The sequence below is a fragment of the Ambystoma mexicanum genome, chromosome 14 (assembly GCF_040938575.1).
Source record: "Ambystoma mexicanum isolate Mex_15411 chromosome 14, UKY_AmexF1_1, whole genome shotgun sequence".
Classification (NCBI taxonomy): domain Eukaryota; kingdom Metazoa; phylum Chordata; class Amphibia; order Caudata; family Ambystomatidae; genus Ambystoma; species Ambystoma mexicanum.
Window position 1 is genome coordinate 31777104 of NC_090940.1, and position 25669 is coordinate 31802772.

At 49.2% G+C, this 25669-nt stretch overlaps 1 long non-coding RNA gene across 1 annotated transcript in view; it reads left to right on the forward strand.

Annotated features, from left to right (window-relative positions):
* Positions 1–5882, forward strand: part of LOC138527383 (uncharacterized) — a 30764-nt gene extending 24882 nt beyond the window's left edge. Inside the window, exon 2 of the long non-coding RNA XR_011283914.1 lies at positions 4777–5882. This is a non-coding gene — a long non-coding RNA (uncharacterized lncRNA). The remainder of the gene's footprint in view (positions 1–4776) is intronic.
* The last annotated feature ends 19787 nt before the right edge of the window (positions 5883–25669 follow it).

Below are 25669 nucleotides of genomic sequence, written 5' to 3' on the forward strand. Positions count from 1 at the left end.
CCTGGCAATTCTCTTCTGAACGAGTACCAACAGCAACCCCAGACACATGTTTCGGCCTGGTTGGGCCTCATCAGTGGGGTGGAGCTGTGCCTCTCTAAGAACAGTGAGCAAGGGTTCCACCAGCTTATATCCCGGGTTAGTCTCAACCAGAGTCTTTAGCTCACCATCCTTTCACAGAAGAGAAATGTCCACTACATATTAGTCTTTCTCCTGCCCAGGGGCAGGCCAGCACCAAAATGCCTGGCAATTCTCTTCTGAACGAGTACCAACAGCAACCCCAGACACATGTTTCGGCCTGGTTGGGCCTCATCAGTGGGGTGGAGCTGTGCCTCTCTAAGAACAGTGAGCAAGGGTTCCACCAGCTTATATCCCGGGTTAGTCTCAACCAGAGTCTTTAGCTCACCATCCTTTCACAGAAGAGAAATGTCCACTACATATTAGTCTTTCTCCTGCCCAGGGGCAGGCCAGCACCAAAATGCCTGGCAATTCTCTTCTGAACGAGTACCAACAGCAACCCCAGACACATGTTTCGGCCTGGTTGGGCCTCATCAGTGGGGTGGAGCTGTGCCTCTCTAAGAACAGTGAGCAAGGGTTCCACCAGCTTATATCCCGGGTTAGTCTCAACCAGAGTCTTTAGCTCACCATCCTTTCACAGAAGAGAAATGTCCACTACATATTAGTCTTTCTCCTGCCCAGGGGCAGGCCAGCACCAAAATGCCTGGCAATTCTCTTCTGAACGAGTACCAACAGCAACCCCCGACACATGTTTCGGCCTGGTTGGGCCTCATCAGTGGGGTGGAGCTGTGCCTCTCTAAGAACAGTGAGCAAGGGTTCCACCAGCTTATATCCCGGGTTAGTCTCAACCAGAGTCTTTAGCTCACCATCCTTTCACAGAAGAGAAATGTCCACTACATATTAGTCTTTCTCCTGCCCAGGGGCAGGCCAGCACCAAAATGCTAGGCAATTCTCTTCTGAACGAGTACCAACAGCAACCCCAGACACATGTTTCGGCCTGGTTGGGCCTCATCAGTGAGGTGGAGCTGTGCCTCTCTAAGAACAGTGAGCAAGGGTTCCACGTCTGGATTACCCTAGTAACATAGGGGTGAAAGCCCAAAGCTACTTAATATGCAGAAACAAGGGGGTTCTGGGAGTTTCGCTACTACCAGCTTATATCCCGGGTTAGTCTCAACCAGAGTCTTTAGCTCACCATACTCTCAGAAATTGTCATCAGCCTTCATCACTTTCCAACTCAGTTTCACAAACGTGAAAATCTATCGGTCCTAGCAGTAAAATACATCAAGTAACCCACCCCCTTAAGAAAAAGGTAGTAACTGGCTTCAACTTCCACTAGTTAAACAAAGGAAACATTTTAAAATGTCCTATACTCCAGGCTCCTCTACTAGAACTTGAACGCTCTGAATTTAAAACGTATTAAATTGTAAAATTCCTTTTCCCATCCCCTAATACAATCCAGCTGGTGCAAAATCTTTATTTGCTACCTATCCCCATCACACACGTTAAAGCAAAAGCGTGAGCCCCATATCTCACTACTCCTTGTAGGATTATATCAAAAATAGTATTTTAATCATATTCGCAGATCTATATATACACAAAAGCAATGTATGCCCACATCCACTCCTTATGCCTGGCTAATTTCTTATGTTAAACCATGACCTAAAAATTCTTTCTGAACCTCCATATTTGCTGTTCTCATATAATTAAACATTAAGGTGATATTCTGTTACGTCACCCCGTCAATGTAATGATACCCTTAGAATTAAGTATAAAACCTACATAGGTGCTCTATTAGCCTAAACCTATAATTGGGTATGCAATCATTTTAAGTGTAACTAAATTGCTATCTCAAACTTTAACATCCGGTATTCTATTATAACACAATCTGCCCCTCCCAAATTCACATCCTTTAATGTATTCCAAAAATATAATTATTAGAACGTTCCAGTGTTAGATTGTTGCATATCTCTTATTCATGAATAAGAGAATTCCAGCCAGCATAGATCCATTGGTAGACAAATGCAGGCACTAACCAATACAGGACCCACGTAGCTTTTGAGCACTGCAGTTTACGTTATGAAGGCATGTATAATTCATTCCTACCTGTATATTTAAATGTGTCATCCGTCTCGTTGGTAACCGAGTTTTAGACCTTTGGGCTTATAATAAGTATGAGCTAGGTTGCATTGAAACGATTTCAACCAATTTTAAATGGCCACACATTCCCAACAGGCCCAACCACAAAGGTTATACTAGTTTCAATTGTATTAATACAGAGCTGTTTATTGGAATCATCAAAACTATCGGGACCCAGAAACCACCCAACTGAATTCTGGGCCTGTTGCGCAGTATGTTCCATATTTATATGAACCATGAAATGATGGATTCAATGTTATTAAATCTCAGCACCAAATCAAAACGGCTGGAAAATGAGATTACAAAATGATCATGTGTTGTGGGTGTCGGCTTTCTGAATAGCTAGTGGAGTGAGCCTTTTAGGGAAGTTTGCTGGACAGGGCCAGCGTAGGATTTGCAGGGCCCTGGGTGTTGGGAAAGGGTGGGGCTCACTAATTTACATATCTACTGATCCCACAAAAAAAAATGCCATCACAGTCTTTAGTACTCGAGGGGATCATGCGAAGTTACATTTAAAGAAGTTGCCAGGAGTAAGCCAAGTAACTAACTTTGTGTTGCCCAATGTATGAATTGTCAGTGTTTGGTATCATGACGATGCTCCCTTATTTTTTTTAAATGTATATATTTATTTTTTGGGGACCAGTGGACAGTGTGAGTGAGTTGGTCAAAATGTTGTTTGTGATCATTCTTTTTTAGACGTTTGGCTTTAAAACAACCTGCTACTGTCTTGGATGTCCTCCTTCAGTGGCTGACCGGTGGCACAAAAATCCAGCTGTATGCCACGTTTTTGAGGGAGCTTTTTGGTGCGGCCACAGTGGTGGGAAAGCCAACCCAGCACCGATCTTTTGATCGCAATCTGTAAACCGCCCTTATGCCAAGTGATCAATCACCTAAACGTCCTGCTCCCCGCATGTGGCAGCAGCGCCACCCAGTGGAGTGTAGGGGGGCTGAGGCAGAGCTGAACTGGGGTTTGCCGTTTGCCCAAATGACAATACGATGGCTCGTAAACAAAGCTTCGCTTTCTGGTCAGCAGCTCAGGTGGAATGCGATCTATTTTTTGAGGATGTGTGGGGGCAGCAAGTAGTAACTCTCACCAGCAGGCCACGTGAAGAAGCATATGCAGGTTTCTGATCCTGACCCTTAATTCGGCTGGTCCTGATTCTCCCTCTTTTGAGCTGTGCTGCTCTGCCCAGGAACACGAGTAGTGCTGCACTTCTGTTTTCACACTATACACTCAGTAATTGCTGTGTTCTTTGAGTGAAAGCAAAAACATACTAACGTTAAAAGCGCACTTTTAAAAATGACCTTTTGTGGCCTTAGTTTTGATTAGATTTTAAAAGTTGCCGACTGTGTCAAAAGAGGCGATATGTAAAAGGACCTGTGGGTGCAGGTGTGCAATAATGTAATGTGCCCCCGCCAGGCAAATCAAATGCAGGCTTAACACCAAACTTGCCACTCCCCCACATATCGCAAGAGTTATGCCACCCAGGTACAAAATATCCACCCCCAAAAAACCCCATACCACCACTATGTACCACAGTTCCACAATTCCTTCCTCTACATAAAATAGGAAGCCGGGCAAAGCAACCCATGCACGTCACCAGGACACACCCCAAACACTGCCGCAACAAATACAAGCTGGCCACAGGCAGCGTCAAATCTGCCCACTTCAAGAACTCCAATGCCGCAGCACTTGTATGCAGAAACCTTTCCACATAGTCCAGTCACTCCAAACCAATGTCCACCCTGTATGCAACTGACTCGTGGATTAATTCAACTCCGTGCCGCCACACAGCCCTTCCAACAACTGGGAATACTTTTCATGCCCTCATCCAAGACGTTCATCACCCTCACAGCCAAAACAAAACCAGTACACTTTCTGGAGGATGCAAGCCCACCTCAAGCTGCGTTGCCAGCTTAGCTATGCAGTGTATGAACATCACCTCCTGTCTCTCGCATGATACCCTCTGCTCTCAAAATAATCTCTTAACTCCTACTACACCGCTGCAAGAAAGACACATCCTACCCTGCCGGAGGATTGCGCTCCATGGTCCATCCCCTAGTTCTGTACAAGCTGCGCTACAAAACGCTCTCCTGACTCGACTCCCCAACAGTGCCCCTGCTCGAATGCTAGCTATACACAGAACAGCCAAACTCATCTTACACACACGCCCCCCCTCCTCCCCCCCCCCATGCAGCCTCCCTACTTACCCTGCATATCCGGAACAATGTGTTTAGTCTCCCAGCCTTGCCAGAAGTGGGGGTACGTACGAGAAATGCTCATGTGCGTTGGTTGAACGGGGATGTTGGAGCCCAGGGCGTAGTGTGTGCTATTCTCGTTTTGTGAGCCTTGTGCAGTGTCTGCTCTTGCGTTGCTGCCTGCGGCAAGACTCCACTGTATCCTACTATGTGTTGCTGTGTACTGCCAATGTGCGCGACTGCGGCTTCTCCTGATCACATGATGATGAATGCTATTGGTTCATAAAGCACCTCTGGGTGGGGCAGACAATCGTGCACTTTACGAGAGAATGCCATTGCTTTGTCCATCAGAAGGCAGGCCTTGCGCTAGAAATGCAGTTCTGGGTTCTGCACTGCTTCCCGTTGCTGCCTTAACGCACTGCTCAGATTCCATGCTGGTCTCGGTCGTTGGGATGGCGCTGTACACCGGATACGTCTTCATGCCGCAGCACATCATGGCCATACTGCACTATTTTGAGGTTGTGCAGTGACGAAAACGCCCACAAGCAAGAAGCACTCTTGAACGGGGTGTGGGGCACTTGCAGGAGCCCTGCGGACCAGAGACTTGGGCTGCTCTATGGACACAGAGTGCAGTGCACTGTGGCTTTCTCTGCACCCCCCTCGCCCCCCCAATGGTCGCATTCCTTTTATTCTCCCGGGGGCCGAGGGAGATACTTGCAATAGTACTTTTATCTATTTTAACTTGCCTTGTTTCTACTTTGAGAGCAGTATTTTCTTAACATTTGTGAGTTCCAATTTTGCACTGTCGCAGCAGTTTTGTTCTCAATGTAATCATTGTAAATGGTAAATCTTTATTTTTTAATTGGATGAGAAGAGATGTTTGGCTTGTGTTCTTTGACTTGTGAATACACTTCTTTCACCAGCGAAAATTGTCGAAGAAAAAGCATGTTGAACTCTGCAAACCACAAAGTATATTGTTCCCTGTGTATTATTTGTCCCAATATGTGCTGCTTGTTTGGTTGACCGTCACGTGGCATCTGCTGCTGTCCTTGCTATGCATAACTGTAGTTTCTTGGACGGCAGCTCTGTTTTGCAGCAGAATAAAAAATGCTAAGTGTTCCAAAGTCCGCGGGGCTGTTTTAATGTGTGCACGTAGTCTTGGAGGCAGGTTTAGCACTCGGATGACGGACAAAGTGCAAGCGGGCCCTACCATGTCCTGAACACACAAAATATGTAGCTGCAGCTGCTTGCAGCCCACCTCCCTTCTCCTAGGCTCGTGAACCCATAAACAGAACAACAAAATGGCAACACTGTGGGACTGTTAGGCATACAAGGCACTGACGTGTTTTAATTTGTCTTCTGGACCCGTGAAGTGAAAGCTATGCTGAACCCTAATTTGCAAGATATGGATTGACATGATCAGGAGTGACATCATAGTAAATAACATTACAAGCAGTGACATCCGTCTTCAGCAAATAATGTGCTGTGCAATGTATAACTGTTAATAAAAGTCAAAATCTGTGGGTTTGTGACTTGGCGCAAGCATTGTTCCTTATGAAATTCCACAGTTTCACCATCTGCACCAAATTTTGCATACTTACGTGTTGGAACCTTCTGGATGTTACTGGCTACATGGCAGTTTGGAAACCTGACCCCTTTCCCCAGATTGAAGTTGGTGAAACATCAATCTGGTCATAGAAAAACCGGTCTTGACACAAGGAACAAAAACTTGTTTCAAGGCCCTAGGATAAATGGTTTCTGAGATACTTGCACCGCAACTAACTGCACCACTCCAGGGTGAGACAGCAGGGGGGAGTTAGAGAGCACAAAGGTCCTGGGAAGTAGCAACACACTAACTCTCGCCCCCTCCTACTCCCCAACCTCTTCTCCGGGGTATGTCAGCCAGCCACACATGACCATTCTCAGTGCAGGTTACGTTGGGGTGCAAAGCACATCAAGCGATCAGCGAATCAGAAGAGCGACACACAGGACATTGATGTTTGACAATTAGTGTTGTCATGTCTGTCCATAGAAACTGTTCAGCGAACGGGTGCTTTTTGCTATTCTCCTGCCCTCATTCCTTCTCTGTACTCAATTACCCTTACCTGGCTCCCTTAAATCACCTTACCTCCTGACTTTCCTCAAAATCGCCACCTCTTGCGCTTCTGCCCTCCTTCTCCACGCTCCTGCTACCTGCTCTCCTTCTCTACTCCTCCCCCCCCCCCCTTCACTCTCCTGCCCTTATTCCCTCTCTATTTCCATTCACTGCCCTGCAGCAGGGCCATGCGGAGCTGGATGGACTATGGAGGTGGTGGGTTGGTGTTAAGGGGTCTTTCAATTGCCAGAAGCAGCACCCACAAAAAAGTAACCCCTGGTATGTTATGAGATTAAAAGGTGAACTCCTTTCAACCTGTGAGACGTCCTTTCAACCTGTGATGTTCAATGGCATAAGTGTGTGGGGTAAGAACATTGGGACATGTGCACAATGGTTCTGCATGCGGCGGGAGTTATCCTGTGATATCGCCTCCTTTAGTGCCCCTTCCCATTAGCCTTATTATTTCCATCGTTAGTTTCAGGCTTGACCATTCAATATTACCACCATGGACTGCAAAACCTGGTGATGAGGCCCACCCTAGTCAGACCCTCCCAAACGCAGACAACTGTAAAAAAAGAAATTAAGCATTCAGCATCATTGTGCAACCCTGCCCACTCTAGGCTCCGCCTCCATGACCCACCCACTTGGGGCCCTCTGTCATTTTTGCCAATGGGGACCTTGTCTTAAATCTGTCACTGCGTTCCTAAAGAGTAGAAAGCCCCCTCTGTGTAGACGACCACCCATCAGTACATATGGGAGGGCCAGCATTGCCAGAGAGGGGACCTGCCAGTAGGCCTAATGCTGTGCCCCTTTGCATCTGACCGCCTCCCAGGGACCTTCCTCTGCTGGCGATGGACCTCTGTACGCTAGCTGTGGGGATGTTGATGCAATAACTGAGGCAAGCAACAAGGACGCATCCCCCAGTGATCCATGCCCACTGGATATCTCCAAACCGTGTTTTTTAAATTTATTTTTAAACAGCAAAGATGTTGGCTAAAAATGCTGCAAAAAAACTGGGGATGAGTGAACATAGAACCCTAGACAAACCAGCCAACGAACACTCTTAAACCTACTAACCAGCTTCTATCCCCAGATGACTAGGAAAACCAGCCACTGAACACTCCTAAACCTACTAACCAGCTTCTCTCCCCAGATGACTAGGAAAACCAGCCACTGAACACTCCTAATTGTTTTAGAAAGAGAGGCATCAGCTTCACCTCACTGATGATCCCCAACAAGGGTGAAACACGTGTATGGGGTTGCTGGTGGTACTCTCGTTCAGATTAGAATTGCCATTGTATTTCGGTGCTGGACTGCCCCTGGGCAGGACAAAGACTGATATGCAAATGGATATTTCCCATCTGTGAAAGGCACAGTGAGTAAAAGCAGTGGCTGCGAACTCTCAAGTGGTTAATAACCACTGAACAGGTTATCATGTCTGTTCTTGCGAGAGAGGGGCGCCCGCTACCTTTGTAAAACTATTTGTTAAGGAACCTGGGATTGGTAACCCTAGGTCTCCTGGGGGCAACCAGACGTGGTCTCCCTCTCACTGTGCTTAGAGAGGCATCAGCTTCACCTCACTGATGATCCCCAACAAGGGTGAAACACGTGTATGGGGTTGCTGGTGGTACTCTCGTTCAGATTAGAATTGCCATTGTATTTCGGTACTGTCCTGCCCCTGGGCAGGACAAAGACTGATATGCAAATGGATATTTCCCATCTGTGAAAGGCACAGTGAGTAAAAGCAGTGGCTGCGAACTCTCAAGTGGTTAATAACCACTGAACAGGTTATCATGTCTGTTCTTGCGAGAGAGGGGCGCCCGCTACCTTTGTAAAACTGAACACTCCTAAACCTACTAACCAGCTTCTCTCCCCAGATGACTAGGAAAACCAGCCACTGAACACTCTTAAACCTACTAACCAGCTTCTCTCCCCAGATGACTAGGAAAACCAGCCACTGAACACTCCTAAACCTACTAACCAGCTTCTCTTCCCCAGATGACTAGGAAAACCAGCCACTGAACACTCCTAAACCTACTAACCAGCTTCTCTCCCCAGATGACTAGGAAAACCAGCCACTGAACACTCCTAAACCTACTAACCAGCTTCTCTCCCCAGATGACTAGGAAAACCAGCCACTGAGCACGCCTAAACCTACTAACTCCCCCACCAGTCCCCTCGGCACTTGCTGGGGCCCTGCACCCCTTCACCCTTCACTGCACTTGTACTAAAACCTGGAGAGGGTCTCGCTCCGCACTTACCCCAACATTGACCGGCTGGGTGCGCTTGGACCCCGCCCCTCCCTTGCCCTTCCTGCACTTGCATGATCTGAATGCAGCTTTGCCTGAAGATGGTCTGTCTGCCTCGTCTTCACCCTTAATGTGCAATTTTAAAAAAACGCAGAATAATCGCTGTCCGGCCTATTTGCTGTATCTAAATTGTTAAATGCATCATAATTGCTTACTCTGCTAGTGCAGACCTTTATCGTCTTAAAAATTCAAGGGCTTTGAGTGCCTGCCCCCTCCTCCCCCATGTTACCTCGAAACACTGTCTGCGATAAGGTGCTTTATAAATATCATACCAACTGTCTCCTCCGTCAATCACCCTACCCTCTGCTACCCTAAACCTACTAACCATCTCCTCTCCCCATCACCCTCACCATATGCTCCCCAGAAGACGAGCAAAAACCAGCCACTGGACATGCCAGAAGACGAGCAAAAACCAGCCACTGGACATGCCTAAACCTACTGTCTCCTGCCCCTATACCTGCTAACCGTCTCTCTCGATCACCCTCGCCGATAGAAAAGGTATGATGTTAATTGGTTATTTTTTTCCTGAAAATTGTTTGCCACTATCTGGGGAGGTGCAAGGGGGTATCAATAATAGGAGTTTGGGGGTGAAACCCAAATAAAAAAATAAATCGTTTTTGCAGCAAAAAAATGTTGGCTAGCAATGGAATGAATATAGAACCCTAGAAAAACCACCCACTGAACACTCCTAAACCTACTAACCAGCTTTTCTCGCCTCAGATGACTAGAAAAACCAGCCACTGAATGTGCCTAAACTACGCATCTTTTGCAAAATCCAACTTGTAAAACCCTACTAAGCTACACACCTGCAACTATCCGGACACTGAAGGTCTCGTGTTCAGAACCATGTACCCCAGTGCTCCACACAAAGTACACCAGCGCAGACTCCAACAGCTTAACCCCTCTTTTCCACATTCACCAATCCACTACAACCTACAGAGCCACAAGAACACCTAGAGGCCATGCAAATGGCAGCAGTGCTTGGTATAAAGAGTCAGCAACTCTACAAGGGTCACAGTCTGCTGGTTCATTTGCAATTGGCTGCTCGTTCTTGGGCCAAAAATCTGAACTTGTTTGTTTTGCTGTAGTCCACCCGAGTGGGACGGGTATGCCCAGATCTGGCTCCCATGCCTGATGGGCCTAGAGACCCAAGCTACTCCTCACTGATGAGGCCCAACGAGGCCGAAACATGTTTGGAGATGCTTCTGGTCTTGTGCAGAAGGGGTGTGACCAAGCAGTTTGAGCTGGACTGCCCCTTTTGGGGTGTGGCCAAGCCTGATTTGCATATGGTATTTCCCCTTTTGTAATGGCTTGGCAGTTGAAGAACGATGGTCTGTAGGGTTGTCCAGAGGTTACGATTCATTCTAAGCCTCCCAGCCATTGCTCTTTTGTTTTGCTGTGGCCTGGTCCTAGACCAGTTGTGATCACTTTTGTGTGATCCTGGAAATCTGTAGGTTTCTCCAAGTAGATGGCACATCCCGAAGTCTGACCTCTGAGGCAGGATCCCTGCAGGAAGCGATGTAATGAGACGGGAGCAGTGTTTGTATAATGTTTTCTTTATCCTCTTACTGTGGGATATGTGGCCAATCGGAGACTGTAGAGCAACACAATGATGTGAAGAATGGTTCTCAGACGCACATGCCACTTCTGGCTATACACAACAACTTGCTGATGGTGCTGCCCGCAAACATGAAAAGATCTGCAGAAAAACACAATTAAGAGAGGATCTTGCCACGTTGGAAAGTCTCCACGTAACCTGTAGTACACATCACCTCATCCAAAACACCATACTACTCGGCATCCGTATCGGAAGCCTCCAACAAGAGCAGAGCCTGGCAGCACCCAGATCCACAGAGGAATGCCATTTGATCAGCCTTGTTTTCACAGCCAAAATAGATCAGAATCGTCACCACAATGATGATACCCTACCCATCACAGACAACCTTGACATACCACCACGTCATGTCCCAAGATTTAGAGTTCAAGACCCCAACACATCTTTGCATTACTCAAGACCACCCCCAACGAGGAAGTTGTCCCAATTTCCATCCTGAAGAAAATGAGACAAGGCTCCGATTCCTCCCCTGCACGTTATATCACTGCCTCACCACTCGTGCAAGGCATCATCCCTGGTAACCTCTCTACTAAAGAAGCTCACACTTCGCTCCCATCACCCATCCACCCTTCAGTGCCAAGAGCAAGTGGATCATCGTGCTCCAAATAACCTGCTTCAAGAATACCAGGCTAGTGTGTGACCAAGAGACAGGTCATCGATGAGGCACTCCTCATCATGGGCAAAAGGGACCAATGCCTCCGGAGCCACAGTCGACCATAAACCACTACTCTACGCCCTGGGATTTGATTTTACAGCCCTTCAATGGTTTGACTCTTCTTTCTCCATGAGACACCAGCTCTGACAGATGGGCAGCGGCAGATCCCAAAAACACTGTGACCCGCGGAGCCCACATGGCTCTCTCCTAGTCAACATTTACATGGAGCCTAGTATTTAAAATGGATGGGAGAAGGGAGCTGTTTAGCTCCTGGTTGGAGCCTGGTCAGCTTGGAACCAACCGCTGCCAGAAGCTACTTTTGGCTCCGCTCACCAATTGCTGTCTCACAAACATGCAAATGTGACATTAACTGAATTGGACACATCTAGTACACCTTTAAACATAATGACTCGTACATGATGGATAAAAAGTTATAAAGCGTGCATCTTGGGTGGAAGTTGGATTTATGCGCTGGCTACTACCTCCTGTGTCCCCAGCTGTAGCGTCTGTTTACTGAGTGATGCCTGACACTCGGGAGCTGGTTTTCTAATCTTAATTTCAAGCCCTGGTGCCATGGGGGGGAGGGGGAGGAGGGCGGCTTTAGGCCAAATTCAACATAAAAATCCACCAGTATGCTGCTGAGACAAGCCTCGATGATGATCACCAATTGAAACACTGCCTCTCCACCGTACAAGTATGGGTCTCTAGTGCCTACCCGAAAATCGCCCTTAAAAGCCGAGTTCATCCTCCTCACAACTGGCTGGCACGGATGGATTTCGACTGCTTCTCTCTGCAGCTCGCTTCTAGTTTATTCCCTTTTCTCGATTTTCAATCTTTTTCTTTTTAAGCGCACTCTCATGAGGACTCAAATAGCATTGTTCCATCTCTCCTTCATGGAGTTAATCAAACCCTTCATCCCTACTCAGACTTCCTCTGGCCCTGGTGCTCTTCCACATGAATGGTGGCAGTATCCTCCTGGCAGGCACCCCTATCTCTACTCTGCTCCCTGAAAGCTTTCCGGCACGATAAGGCATGCTTCATCACGCTTCCTCCACCCTCAAGTGACTACATTGCGTACCCTTATAAACTTACCTCCCGTTCAAGACAGCCTGCCTCGAATACGAAGCGCCAATGTGCAAGAACACATCCTGCTTCAGTGAAAAGGATCACCGTCTCAGGAGGGATCACCGTCTCAGGAGGTCAGTGCTTTACCAGGAGCCAGGGCTTTGCCAGACATGCTCCCACGCTCTGCAAATCAGACTGGCTCCCTCCTTCCTGCCACATAGGAAAGATCTGAAGACCCTGCTCCCCTTAGAAATGAGAACTATGGACCGAGAAGACCACCCTCTCCCATGTTGTATTGACCTTAACAGCTAAGCGCTCTTGCTTTCTAGGTAGGTCTGTGCTATATAAATCACCTACATGCAACATTTCCGTAGGCGCTAGCCTCCCGGAGATTGAGTGCCTTTTATGCAATGACCTGCATGTAGCCTTGCTGGAGTACTCGGGACTGAAGCCTACTTTCTTGGTGCACTGCATTGACCTGGGGCCTACAGTTTTTGAATGCAAGTTCCTGAGATCATCCTTTCCAGTGCCTCTGATCAGTGAGCGCTGGATATACATGGACGGTAGCACCAAACAAAGTGTGCTGCAGCAGCAAGAGACAGAGTGATTGTTAAACTCTCGGAAACCTCCCAGAATACGCAGACTCTTGGAACAACATTGTCTCTTGAGAGTGAACGTAAAAAGCTTTCTGTTCACCAAAGCCATCTCAGCCTATCCTCTTTGCTCTTGTCCCTTGGAACAGGGTCCCTTTTCTATAATGGACATTGACCAACCTGAAACCCAGGTGGAGTGTCTCGGCCTAGTCCAAGACCTTCTGGCATGCAGCTGCTGTCCTGCTGTGAATGAGGTGGACTCTTGCTGTCCCCTCGCCCCTAGACCTCTCCCTAGAGCTCTAAAGGTTGTTCGCATGAAACGGCATAAGTGTTTGCACCCTTTCAAGATACTTATCCTTTGAGAATGTTGAGTGAGTGAAGGGCATTTTCCAGTGACTGCCTCCCAACCACAGATTCCTCCTTCATAAATGGTACCAGATGTAAACTGGAACTCCAAACAGCCACTGAGGATTGCTCTCGGGACGCCACAATGCTGCATTCTGCTGGAAGCAAAGTCCTCGGTGTACACAGAGCCTCATGTGACCCGGTCTCTGTTGGGCCACTTGCTTTCCGTTCTCTTGCAGCTTTCTTGAGGAGGTTCAAGCCTTGCAAAGAGTGCGAGCTCTACATGCTGGTGTCAGACTTGCCCTGAGAGGGAGTAGTGATCCTGGCCCTTCTGTTTCATGTCCGTCTGTGCCTAAACAGGCTCTTAGAGTAAATGGCCACAGTATTTACTGGTGCTTTACATCCAGCTAAGGAGACTGGCTTCAAGTACTGTCCCGCGGCACCATTCCTTCCTCGCTTGCCACTCAGCAAAGGCAGTTCAGACTGACCGTGACGCCCTGCAATATAGCCAGACCGGCACCTGACAGTGAGATGGTCAATAAGTGATGGCCATGGTCACGCAGTGAGGGGGTCATCATTAAGCCCAGGTCCTCTTCTTTCTTTCATTCCAGGAAACCGCACTGTCAGACCGCAAGCCTGGGCACCAGGCACCGTTCTTTGAAGCTGATACCTATATTGGAAGAAATTGATAAGAACATGACTTAACAATGCACTTCTGGCCTGGATTCCCAAGTAGGCAATAAGGCAGCACATGGTATAATGTTTGAGAAGGCACCCAGCCCCAGTGACCATGGCTCCTTCACTGGAGAGTGGTGCTTGCTTGCACCAGGTTCCAATACTGTGCCCCATTTGGGACGAGTTGTATCTGCCTCTGCTGCTCCCCCCGATCCCTGTCTGAAGCTGGTGCCCCTACCTTGGCATCTTTGACTCTGGTGTACACACAGCTGCTGCACTGTGCTCGTGTTCTCCCAGGGTCCAGATATTTTGGACTATGACTACCATGTTCCCTCCCCATTGAGTAGGCTGTGTAGGGCTGATGGAAGCTGTAGCCATGAACATCTGGAGAGCCAACGGTTGCAGACCCTAGCCTCGAGAAGTGGCATTTCGCTGCTTTGAGCGTATTTGTGAAGATAAGGTTTTCCTGTTTTCCCTCCCTGCTCACCTGTAGGTCTTGGTCCAGGCAGTGGTACTCGCCTCACAAGGGAATTTGAACTAACCACCAATGGTGACCATGAGCTAGACGTGACCTAGAGAATCGCATTGACGAGCTCAGTGAGGCCAGTTGTTTTGATACCGCCCCTATGGTTTTCTTGGGCATTGTTCTGAGCTATTTCAATGGGTTTCCCTCCTTTAGTACTGTTGTTGAAAGGGTGTCTGACAGCTTGAGGGTTTCTGATCCCCTATTCTGAATGCACACTTGGTATGCAGAATGCTGTCAGCAGGGCAAAGAATGTTAGAGTGCCAGGATCACCACAGACCTCGGAAAGATGGTGGAGCAGCTGGCTGGGACCTACAAAGGGTAGATGAGGGAGGTGGGGGACTCTGCAGGGTCAGGAGAGGAGGTGGTGTGTGTCGGGTGGGGGTAAGACTTGACCCCAACTGCACCGCCCCCCTCCCACTTCTAAAAGTAACAAGAACATTATGGCATGCTTGCGTCAGAGGGACTCTGGTATTTTTCGTGGCCATTAGCGTGCTAGTGGAAGGCTGCAGCCATTGGGGATGCTGGCATAAGTACCTAGAGCCACACAATTGCTGCTATTGGAGAACCTCCCTTGAAGGTGGGTGTTTATTTATAAAAAATAAAAAAAAATTAAAAGTTTTATTTTTTTTACCCTTCATTTTATTGTTATACAGTTATTTTATAACGTTTTAATATGGTTGTCCAAAAAAAATAAATAAAAACTGAAATTACATTAAAGAGATCATGTTATGTTAAAGGTACTTGTATAGTGCACCGTCGCCAACGGAATTGGTCCCCAGGCGCTCTGGCGGATATGTAAACGGGAAGAAGGGTGGGTAGGGTTAATTGGGAGGAGGAGAGTAGGAGAGTGGGAGAGGTGGTGTGTTTGCTGTTGGCGTATTCGGCTTGGTATACACAGAGTGCTGGCTTTGGTGCAAGTATCAGATCGGGCAAGACCTTGTGTGCTCTAGGTGCTGTTTGTGTTGTTGTTGATGCTGTGTGGTAAAGTGCGTGCGGATTGCTGGGAGAGAAATGATTGTGTGAGTTTTATGTGGGTTGAGTATGCAGAAAATTGCAGGTTGGGTTAGTATGGTCTGTATCCTGATTCTGATACTTCTGGTTCCGTTTGAGCTGTATCCCTGTTGGTGGGGTTGTTGCTGGTTGCTTATAGGCCGTCTTGCTGTGGTGTGTGATGGTGCTGCGTGGATCCAACTGTATCCTAGTGAGTGTTGGATGGATAGGTGTCTGAACCTTTCCTTTGGGTGTGGAACTCGGTTAGTACTATCTATTCGCTTGTTATCTAATGTGACAGTGGTCTGTTGGAGCTTTGAATGGTTCAGGGTCAGTGTGCTGTTGATGAGGCGTCCTAGTGCTTCCGTCTTGGTCATACATATTCATCTTCAACAAATCTCATTTCAATCAGTAAACTCTATTCTTAATTTTCTTTTTCTCCCAAAACGGAAACAGCCAAAAATCACGGTATTCAAATTTCATCCAATCCAAAAAACCTGTGCTAACCTCATTGTCAAAGTGCACTCATTTAAAGACAACCTATGAAAATGTGATTAATATCACTAAAAACATTCCAGTGTTAAAATACCCATTCAAAAGCAAAGGAATTCATTAAGTTCATTAAAACTTGTTAGTCCTAAGGTGCAGCGTCCCGATCTTCGTGCTCTGGCTTCAATGAGTTCAGACAGCCCGTTAAGGCTAATACTAAAGAGGTGGTCCTTCCAGCCAGGCAATGGCTCAAACCGTTTCCTCCTCCCCTGAGCTTAACACGTCTGCAAATTTCCTGGAGTAAGTCATTCTCTTTCCTTGAACTACAGGACAAGATGTAAACAAGTGTTCCAATGACTCATAATTTCCTTTCTTCAAACAAAATCTACACTCTGCTAACTCTGTCAACAAAAGTCTCACCAGCACTTCCCTAGTTAAAACTGGGTTCCACTTAAACCTTGAGAAGCTGCGCCTGACCACCTTATCGGGATAAATTGCAAGGTATGTATCCAGGACCAGGCCAGATGTTTTAGGGATTCTTACCCATGCATTTCATCCATGGTAGTGGCCCTGTCATTTTCATTTATGACCCGCTTCACTCCCCCCAGATTCTCTACTAGGTCTGAGGAACAAGCCGACCTTCCTGGGCAGGGTGGTGTGATGCTGGAAATGCATCGGAGGGACAGGGCCTCCGTTACCTTGTCCTTTACTGCTTTCTATCGTGTGTTCTGTTGTATATTCCGCGCAGGAGTTAATGTGCAGTGGTTTTGGTTTGATGAACAGACCCATGGGATACCCTTATGACACCCATGGGTGGGGGTACAACCCTGTGCCCCTAGTGTGTGTGTTTGGGCACCTGTGGGTGGCCCACAGAGCAGGGTATGGGCTGGTGGCAGCTCCATGCTGAATTTGACAGGTGCTCTGAGTAGCCTCCATTTTGGGATACCCAGGCCCTGCCATTGGAATTAGTTGATTCCTGATGGGAAACAAGATGGCCCCTGTGGCCTCTTGCTTTTTATTGCCTGTTACCTTGTTTACCCAAAGTCCTGGGAAGCCCTGACTCTGTCTCTTCCCCCTGACCGGCTGTTGGGTGGAAGTTCCATATATGGTGGTGTTGTGAAGTCCAGACCAGACTGGCTGGAGCCTTCCCAATGACTGTATGTTGTGGGTACGCCCATCGGTGGGACCTGGGTGAATGGAGTGTGTGACGAATACGCATTCTGTGATGTGGGTGTCTACTATCTGGTGTTTTGACACAATGACTGAGATAGCTCTGCCTGAAACTGGTATGAATGCAGTGTGGAGTGTTGAATGGCTGGGCACTTGTCCCAATACACATAACTTGTTGTGAGTGTCTGGAGAGGAGTGAATGGCCTGAATGCACTATGCACCTGATTGGATGCCTGCCTGCATGAATGCCCTTCTGAGTGTGACCCAGCAGAATGAATGGGAGATCAACTAGTTTATCTGGGGGCCTCTCACTGCTAGAATTCGTGTTCAGAAGCTGAAGAGAAACTGAAGCTTAACCTTGAGGCCCTGCTGGACGAGAAGAATTGCTGTTGCCCTCCTTCACAATCTGAAAGTTGCTGTGTCTCCAAGGACTGACCCAGGGAGGACCTGGTAAGGCACCCTCTTCCCAAGCTAGGAGGGACCATCGTGCACCAGCTGATCTTTGCCAAAGCTCCCTGGTAGACAGACCTACGACAGGCTGCCGACCAAAGACAGGGACTGCCGTGGAATCCCAAAGAGAAACGCCCGGACTGTTGTCCGCCACTGTCGACCGCTGTCGCCGACTGGAGCCGCCGTGCTCCCGTTTGCCTAAGAACTTCATTTGATCCAAGTACGCTCTTGTCAGCATCGCTGCCCGCTTTATCCCGCTGGAGAAGGCCCGACCGTCGACACGCCGAGGAGCATCCGCCAGTGGGTTTCCTGCCACCTAAAGACCACAGAGACGCTGACGACTCTACGCCCTTGCTGGGCCACAGTTCATCATCTCTTTGCGGTGCAGAACTTTCGACACCGAGGTGCCTCTTCCATGCAGGACGTCAACGCTCTGTCGTCGACAAGCACAACTAGGAACGAAGCTGCCACTTCACCGCCGTAGTCCACCCTGCTCTCCGTCGGATAGTCGACGACCCGTGACTCCTGCCTTAAAGGGAGGGCACTCGAGAAGGGCCGTCGATTTCCCGTCGACGAACGCTACATTTCCAGGTACATTGGGGCTGTAGAACTATTGTAAAGGGAAATGATACTCGTACATCAATATATGGACTGGGCTTGTGATACATCTTTGTTTTACAGGTTGCCCAGGTTGGGGGGATCTCCACACAGAACTATGCCTATTTGGTAAAGGCCAGTATTCTGCCAATTGTTCAACCATCTTGCTTTCCTTCCTCTCTCTACTGCTGGTTGCCCCTTTATTTGATCTGTGTGACATTCTGACAGTATAGTTGATGCACTTTAATGAGATCTAATAATATTTGTGGTACCACTTTAGAACTGTATATATTTACCATTGTTGACTTTCTGAGCACAAAGTGAGTTATTGTGATAGTGTACATAACCTTGAATATTAATTATATAAAGACTTTTTTAACCAATACAGTGAGTGGACATTCCTTTGTGGGTGCTTGGGGACTACACTGCCTGGATCACCTCCTGAGAAGCTAGGCCTTGATTGCTCGACTATGTTACCAATAATGGAGAATCTTGGCTGGGGTCCTCTGTGCCTCTCCTCTACCATATAGAGAGCAGAAGTACAGACACCCCCCCCCCCTCCTCCAGTCTTTACAGGTGGTACAAAGGCTGGCAAATTCAGAGATCAATGTGTCCCTATTCACGTCCAAGATAATCTTTAAATCACTAAAAAGAGACTAACATTTTATAGAAAAAAAGATTAAAAAAAACTTCCAGTGAGCCCTACATTTTAACGAGTGCAATTCAAGTTTGTATCTGACTGCAGCTCGAGGAACTGAGATTGGTAGCCTAAGTGCTCACTGCCAAATCAGTTTTCAAGTGTGGCAGAGTGTGTAAAACCCAAACCGCATGGACCCCTCTGCCATACAAAATCTTAGGGACTAGAGTGGGGACCACAGAGAACTTGCCAAACGTAGCATTTATACCACTCCGCTGATTTGAAAGAGCCATTACATGCATTTTCAACCAATCTTGGATTTGTCTTTTTTGTAATCGGAAAACCGAGGTAAATAAAACATTCAACTCTCTCTAAACGGTCTGCACCGACTCTCCAAGAAAACGCAGGAATTCTTTGCTTTTTGTAGGAATGCATGACCTTGGTTTTCATGGAGTTTACCCGTAAGAGTGTGTTTGAGGGGATTGGGTCCTCCGACGTATTCCATATCTATGACAGTAATCGCCACAGCTGTGCTGCTTCGGAAAATCTTCGGCGTCTGCGTCGATTGATGTCGATATGCCGCCCTCGAGGACCTCCTCCGACGGCCGACGTCACTGGATGTTCTAAGTAGGACGCACGACGCCCGTAGCCTGAGATCCGTTTTTTCCATGAACGTGTTCGCTTCGGGAAACTCGGCGCACCTTGAGTCTTTGGAGTTTCTGTTGTTTCTCGGTTCTTCGAACCTGTTTGGTTTTGTGAAGTATTTCTTTGTGAAGATGTCTACCTCGTCTTCCACACCGCGTCTGGGCTTTAAGAAGTGCGGGGACTGTGGGTCCAAGATGTCGGTTATGGACTCGCACGACGCCTGCCTCTGGTTCCTCGGGAGGCCCATGACATGGATGACTGTGTCGACTGCCAGTCGCTCACGTCGAAAGCCTTGCGGGAGCGCAAGAAGAAGTTATCGGTAGGTAAGGTGTCCAAGCCCCTGAAGTCGAGGTCTGCAGGGCTTTCGACGGACGACTCGAGGGGCAACTCTCCGCCTTGTCGTCGGAAGTCCAGTGGGTCTCGGTCCCGCAGTCGGTCTCGCCACTCCTCTGCCTCTTCGAGGCACTCCCGGAAGCGCCGTCATCGGTCGCCTTCCCAGTCCTCATCCGAGGACTCCGCCCGTCGCTTACCCCACCAAGCATGCGACACCGGAGGAATGGGCTTCCTTCGGGAAGAAAATGTTGGCGATTCTCGAATCGCAGGGCACTGGTCCGTCCGCGCCTCCGAGTGTGCTCGGTCGTGATCAGCCGAGAGACACCGTTCGCACGCCTTCGGGCTCGGGCGGTCGTCGCGATTCGCGGGAAAGGTCCCGCTCGGACAAGGGGAATCATTCTCGGCATGCCCGGTCCAGGTCCCGGTCCTCGACGCGCTCGAGACCGTGTGAACCTGTGGCGTCTTCACGGAAGACGTCGACGCCGGTGGCGCTGAGGTCGTCGACGACTATTGACTATTTCGAGGGCTTGCCTTCGAAGAAGTCATCGACGCCATCGGCGTCCCGGCCGTCGAGGGACACGCTTGGGGCCCCGGCCTCGAGGACTGTGTCGGTGCTGTCGATGCCGCGCTCGGTGTCGACGCCGATTCACTCAACGCCTTTCGAGGCTGTGTCGATGGGGGTAGCTCAGGGGAACCACCTAGACAGGCTCTGGCCAAGGTCAAGAATGGCTTTGGTTCAAGTTCTGTGCCTTCTTACTGCCATCTGGAGTTCATTTCAGAGGTGGATGAGGGCTCTGATGATGGCATGGTGTCCGTGACAAGGTGCCAGACCAGATTCTCTCGTGCCATAGCCAGTTTGAGGACTTGAGGCAGTCCCTGCATGATGCTAGTGGGCTGGACACCTCTCTGGAGGTCGAGTTTTGTAGGCCTGAGCCTGGCACTCATGCCGATTCTTCGTACCGGCGCCTTATGTCAAGGGTCACCGAGTACTTAGGAGGGTCTGCTGCCCCGGGGGAGTTTGTCCAGGATGACCTTACGGATATCCTCGACATTGGTCCACCAACTGACCCGGTACTGCCGTTTCATATGGCTCTACAGAGGAGGGTGGCGGCGGCTTGGACTGCTCCGGAGAGTCTCCCGGCAGTGGGCAAGTCTTTGCCGCGAAAATACCGCCCAGCCAGTAGTGACCTGCTACTTGTCCAAGCACCCTACTCCGGAGAGTTTGGTGGTGCAGGCGGCTACAGCATTGGCAAAGCTGGCTTCGTACCCTACCATCCCTCCTGATAGGGACGACAAGCGTTTTGACAGCTGGGCGAAGAAAGTGTTTTCTGCAGGGGGTATGGCGCTTCAGGCAGCCAACTCCATATGTGCCTTGTCACGTTTCACACGCACTCTGTGGAACTGTTTCCTTGGCGGCTGATCATATTCTCAAAGGGGACGAACGGGATGGTTTCCTTGCCATGGTTCAGGATGGCAAGGATGCCATGTGTGAGGCCGTTCAGTCAGGTTTGGACATGGCAGATTGCGTCAGCCAGTCCATGGCGGCGAGCACCGTGATACACAGGTTTGCGTGGTTGCGGAAGTCGGGGTTTGCTCCTGATGTGCAGGCCCGGCTCCTCAACATGCCCTTTGACAGGGAACATCTTTTTGGCAGCAAGGCTGACAAGAGCCTTGAGAGGTTGCAGACCTCCAAGGCTGCAGCGAAGTCGTTGGGCACTGCAGTTCGACAACCTCCGCCTTTTCGTCCTAGGGGACAGCAATGGAGGGGAGGTTCCTTTCGTTATTACTCATCCTTTGGTAAAGTGAGAGGAGCTGCCAGTCAAAGGGGCCACCGTAGGAGTGCCAGAGGTGGAAAACCAGGTACTCGAGGTGCCAAGGCCGCTCGGGCTGTTGCCTCTTTGCCATCAGGCAACGCTGCAGCTGCTTCAGCTCAGTCATGAGGCCATGTCCCATGGTTCGCTGGTTGGGGGAAGGCTGGCGCAGCCTTTACTTCAGATGTGTGGGTTCTGGAGATCAGAACCCATGGCTACTGTCTTCATTTCCGGCAGAGGCCTCACGACAATCTACGGGGAATCTCTCTTTGAAGAGTCCTTGCGCAGGAAATACAATCCCTGCTGGAGAAAGGCGCTATAGAACTGGTGCCTGTAGCGGAGAGGAACAAAGGATGGTATTCCCCTTATTTTTTGATTTCCAAGAAAGACAGGGGATTGAGACCCATCATGGACTTGCGCGGTTTGAACAAACTCCTCAGGAAGGTCAAGTTCAAGATGGTTACTCTCTCCCGAGTCCTCCCGGCCCTTCAACTTCAGGACTGGTTGGTGTCTCTCGACCTCAAGGACGCTTATTTTCATGTGCCGATCCACCCAAAGCACAAGAAGTACCTGAGGTTCGCGGTTGGCGACTCGCACTTTCAGTTTTGGGTCCTGCCGTTCGGATTGACCTCCGCCCCAAGGGTCTTCACCAAGCTCATGGTAATGGTGGCAGCGCACCTCAGGAAAGGGGGGGATTCAGATCTACCCCTACCTGGACGATTGGTTGATCAGGCGCGCTCTCCCGAGCAAGTCCTGGGTCATCTCTGTCACCTGCCACTTCCTCCACAAGCTGGACTTCTCCCTCAACTTGAAGTCCCATTTGACACCAACTCAGAGGCTCCAGTACATCGGAGCAGCGCTCGACACGTCCCTGGCGCAGTGTTTTCCTCCCCAGGTGAAGGCTCATCACATTCAGCAGATGGTGCACAAGTTTCAACTTGCCCAGCCTCTCCCAGCGTTCGAGTTCTTGAGACTGCTCGGCCTCATGGCATCCTGCATTCTTCTGGTGCCAGAGGCCAGGTTGCGGATGAGATCTTTGCAATGGGCACTCAAGCTCCAGTGGTCTCAGTCCTCCGGCAGGATGTCGGACCCTGTTCAGGTGCCGTCTTCGGTCGCCTAGGACCTTCTGTGGTGGGCCGACAAAGGCAATCTGATGAGGGGGGGGGGGGGCTCCATTTTGGCTGCCCTGGCTGGAGGTGACTATCGTGACGGACGCATCCCTCACGGGATGGGGAGCTCATGCCAACGAGTTGACAGTCAGCGGTCGTTGGTCTCCGTCGGAGTCCAGACTCCATATCAATCTGTTGGAGCTGAGGGCTGTCGGGCTAGCCCTGAAGGCTTTTCTGCCGACTGTGCGAGGAAAGAATGTCCTGATCCTGACGGACAACACGGTGGCCATGCACTATCTCAACAAAAAAAAAAGGGGGGGGGCAGGGTCACTTCCTCTGTGCAGGGAGGCGATGCAGCTCTGGTTCTGGGCAATCCAGCAGGAAGTTTCGATTTCGGCAGTTCATCTGGCAGGAGATGAAAACGAGACGGCGGACGCTCTGAGCAGGCAAAGCGCGATATCTCACGAGTGGGAGTTGGCTCAGGAGATTCTCCTGGAGATCTTTGGGGGACCCCTCAAGTGGATCTCTTCGCCTCTAGTGTCAACCGGAAGTGTTGAGAGGTTCTGCTCGCAGGAATTTCCTCCAAACGGAGCCTTAGGAGACGCGTTCGTGGTGGAGTGGTCATTCCCACTGCTGTATGTGTTTCCTCCAGTCCCCGTCATCCCGCAAGTAATGCGGAGGTTCGGTTCCCGGATGATCCTCATTGCTCCGGCGTGGGCCCGGAGGATGTGGTACCCGGACCTTCTCGACTTATCCATCTGCCCTCCACGTCGTCTTCCCTACCGAGACGATCTGCTCCTACGGGGGGGGGGGGGGAGGGTTGGGTTCTCCATCCAGAGGTCAGGTCCCTCAACCTTCACGCTTAGTTTCTGAAAGGTTGGGGTATAAGGATTGGGACCTCCCTGAAGACGTGATGGAGGTGTTGCTTTCGGCCAGAAGGCCCGCAACAAAGTCCCTGTACCGTTTCCGTTGGAGAAAGTTCTGCGACTGGTGCAGGGTTAAGAATGTGGATCCTTTTGCATGTGAAATTCCCATGGTTCTGTCTTTTTTGCTTTCTTTGGCCCACAGGGGCCTTCAAGTGGGTACCATTAAAGGTTACCTGGCGGCGCTGTCCATATTTAAGCGCTTGTCTAAAGAGTGTTCCTATTTTAAAATTCATTAATTTCTCTGTTTCTGAAAGGGCTCACTAATGTATTCCCTCTGTCGCCTTTCCAGGTGCCCGGTTGGAATTTGAACCTTGTTCTCAGGTTTCTAATGGCTGCTCCGTTTGAGCCTTTGCATTCATGCCCTTTGAGACTGTTAACTCTGAAAACTGTATTTTTAGTTGCGGTCACTTCCGCTCACAGGGACTTTCAGTTAAGCCACCCTTTACTGTGTTTCATAAGGACAGGGTTGTCCTTAGAGTTCGTCCTTCTTTTCTTCCGAAGGTGGTGTCGGAATTTCATTTAGGCCAGAAGGTTGTTCTTCCGGCATTTTATCCTCCTCCACATCCTGGTAAGGAAGAGGAGAGGCTACATAGGCTTGATTCTAGGTGAGCTTTAAGATTTTATATTTCACACATGTCTCGGGTCAGAGTGGATGATCGGCTCTTCATTGGTTATGCTGGAAAGCATTTGGAACAGGCTGTGAGGAAACAGACTTTGTCTTGCTGGATTATTTTGGCTATCTCCAAGTGTTACCGCTTGGCGGGTAAGGACCCACCGGTCGGCTTACGGGCCCATTCTACCAGGGGTATGGCTGCCTCTACTGCCCTACAGAGGGGTGTTCCTATCTGTACCATCTGTGATGCAGCCACCTGGGCTTCGGTACATACTTTTGTACGTCACTTTTCCCTCGATTCCATCCGGGGGCAGGATCTGGCCTTTGGCAAGGCGGTCCTTTACTCCGCAATTTGATTGGGCATGCTAAATTTCTGTTTTCTAAATTCTTTTCCCACCTCCTTGCATTGGTACTGCTTTGGGAGTCTGTCATAGATATGGAATACGTCAGAGGACCCAATCCCCTCGAAGAACAAGTTACTCTCTTATCTGGTAACGTTCTTTCCATGGGATGGTCTGATGACGTATTCCATATCGCTCCCTCCCTCCCCGCTACAGAATTTCTTATGCGTTTCCGCAAGGCTTTGTGTGTCAGACTGGCAGAAGACTAGTGGCTCACGTTCTGGGAGAAAAACTACAACTGAGGCTACGAGTGTCGTGCGTCCTACTTATAACATCCAGTGATGTCGGCTGTCGGAGGAGGTCCTTGAGGGCGGGGTATTGATGTCATCGACGCAGGACGCAGACGCCGAAGATTTTCCAAAGCAGCACAGCTGTGGTGATTACTGTCATAGATATGGAATACGTCATCGGACCATCCCCTCGAAAGAACGTTACCAGGTAAGAGAGTAACTTGTTCTGCTTGTGCATAACCCTTCACAGTGGTGATCAAATGTTGCAGACCGATCTGCGTACAGTCAAAAAGTCATCTGCAAATGCCAACCTTATCTGTTTTAGGTTATGGATTTTCAGGGTGGCTAATGCAGTAGACTCTCCGACATGTACAGGTTGAACAGGCAGGGTGATAATATGCAACCCTGCCTGACACTTTGAAAGGTGGACACATTTCTTGACAATGACCCATTTTGGTTCAAACTTATCTGCACGTTAGACCCTTCATGCATCCCAATTATTAAATGAAGTAATCCATGGGGAATTCCCCACTTTCCAAGTTTTGGCCACAAAAGACAGCAGTCAAATGCGGCTGCCACAAACCCTATTCATATTTTCCGAACCAAACCTGGCTCAGAATAGACTTTAACATGAGCCCATTCAATGAAGTGCCCAGGGTCTTTCTGAAACCGGTCTGCTGTTGAATCATACTCATTCCACTTTACTAATTATCTAGAGCAGGGGTGCACAACTGATTTTGACAGAGGGCCGAAAGTACCTTACATGATGGCTATAGTAGGCTAAAAAGTAAATGTGGGTGAGGCGGTGGGGCGTGGTGTGGCAGGAGGCTTTTTCAATCCCCAATCAATTTTTATTAAACACTATGCCCCATAGCCCCCACCCCTCAAGCAAACACTATGCCCCATGGCTCCCACTCCCAAACACTATGCCCCATGACACCCACCACTCATACAAACACTATGCCCCAAGGCACCCACCCCTCAAGCAAACACTATGGCCCATGGCCCCCACCCCTCATGCAAACACTATGCCCCAAGAC